Source organism: Nannospalax galili, unplaced genomic scaffold, assembly GCF_000622305.1.
Source record: "Nannospalax galili isolate Female #2095 unplaced genomic scaffold, S.galili_v1.0 scaffold9, whole genome shotgun sequence".
NCBI classification, from domain to species: Eukaryota; Metazoa; Chordata; class Mammalia; order Rodentia; family Spalacidae; genus Nannospalax; species Nannospalax galili.
Genome location: NW_008360332.1, coordinates 8198518 through 8200472, shown reverse-complemented (window position 1 = coordinate 8200472; position 1955 = coordinate 8198518). Strand labels below are relative to the sequence as shown.

At 44.4% G+C, this 1955-nt stretch overlaps 1 pseudogene; it reads right to left on the bottom strand.

Annotated features, from left to right (window-relative positions):
- Positions 1 to 650: 650 nt before the first annotated feature.
- LOC103728138 lies at positions 651 to 1019 on the bottom strand (annotated as a pseudogene).
- Between the last annotated feature and the right edge of the window lie 936 nt (positions 1020 to 1955).

Below are 1955 nucleotides of genomic sequence, written 5' to 3'. Positions count from 1 at the left end.
ACCTTGGAGCTTCGACTATTGATAGACTGTTGGTCTTAAGCCTAAGAATAGTAATAGTTGTAATAATTGTGTTAGTATTTGTGTTAAAAATAAATCTATTGCATAATCTGACATAACGGCTCCGAGACCCGTCATTCTCGTCCTCCCTCGTTGGTGACCTTCACCTCCTGAGGTAGATGCTCGAAACACAACAGTAGCAACATAAGTATTGAATAGTTGACATAGAGCTTGTCTATACAATTAATGTGTATACTACCCAAATTACCCCCCCCCCTTTTTTTTTTTACCAGAAACCAAAATGTGACACTGTTGTGGTTTGAAAGTGAAATGTTTCCCATAGGCTCATGTGTTTGAACACTTGACCCCAGCTGGCACTATTTTGGAAGATTGTAGAACCTTCAGGAGGTGGAGCCTCCCTGGGAGAAGTGGGCCTCTGGAGACAGGCCTTGGGGTAGTATGGCCTTGTCCCATTTCCTGTCCTCTCTCTGCTTCCTGATTGCAGATGGAATGCGATTAGCTGTCTCACGTGCCAGCCTTCACGCCCTTCCTTCGGTGATAGACTCCCTTCCTTCTTTTTTTTTTTTTTTCCAGTCAACAGAGGGGACTTTTATTAGGGTCCCTGGGGTCATGCCCCACAGGCTGCCTTAGCTCTACTTGACCTTCTTCTTGGGGTGCAGGCTGTTGGTGTGGTTACACTTCTTCTTGTGGCAGTTGATGGCATGCAGGTGCAGGCAAGCATAGAGCTTGCGGCAGATCTTCTTGTCACAGTTATACTGCTGGGCAAGCTGGTGAAGTGATGGCTCAGTGATGCCACCAAGCAGGAGCAGCACCAGGTACAGGGTGGACTCTTTCTGGATGTTGTAGTCGGAAAGGGTCCAGTCATCCTCCAGCTGCTTTCCGGTGAGGATCAGCCGCTGCTGGTCAGGAAGGATGCCTTCCTTGTCCTAGATCTTGGCCTTGACATTCTCGATGGTTTCACTGGGCTCCACCTCAAGAGTGATGGTCTTGCCAGTCAGGGTCTTCACAAAGATCTGCGTCTTGGCATATGCTGTGGCTGCCTCACAGAAGAGAAAGAGGGTGGACCTCTCTCCCTTCTTAAACCGTGATCCAGAATAAATCCTTCCTCCTCAAGTTGCATTAGTCATGTATTTTGTCACAGCAGCAAAGAAAGTAGCTAATACAAATATCTTTTTTCCCTTTACATGGTTATATCCAGCCTGTGGACCATGGGCTGCAGGATATCTATGAAGCAGCCCAACACATTTGTAGACAACAGCTCAGTTTTCAACGTGAAATGATTGGGCACCCCTGCCAGTTTAGTACCCTTAACAGTTTAAGTGCCCTTCACTTACTAAGCTTTTATTGTTATTAAATTTCATTGGTTTGGGAATATATGGTTAATGGCCCAGTGGTTCAGAACTCTGACTGCTCTGAGACCCAGGTTCATTTCCCAGTACCCACATACTGGTTAACAACCAGCCAAAACTCCAGTTCCAGGGGATCTGATGCCCTCTTCTGGTCTCTATGGAATTTCATGCATGGGGCGCATTTACATACATGCAGACAAAACATTCACATATGCAATAAAAATAAATTTTAAAAAATTTAAAAACCATGTTTTTTAATATAAAGTTGTACTTTAAGCAGTCTGCATCCCTATTCCCTATTGGCAATTTGGGTAACCCCTTCAGAGGATGGTGTGATAAGAATAGGAGGTAGGAATTGGCTAGGCAGTTAGGGTAAAAAGCCCCAAAGAAGACAGTTTCTTGGCTAAAAGTTAAAAATGTCCTTGGGCCTCTTAGCAACATACTCTGTTCCTAAGGCCAAAAATATCAAAACTATTTGGGAACTTGTATCTAATCCTTAAAAGATTTTACAGTTACCTCTTCAGAGGGGGGAATGTTGGAGTGGAGGGAGTGGGCATGGATTTGATCAAAACACAGTACAGTATTATT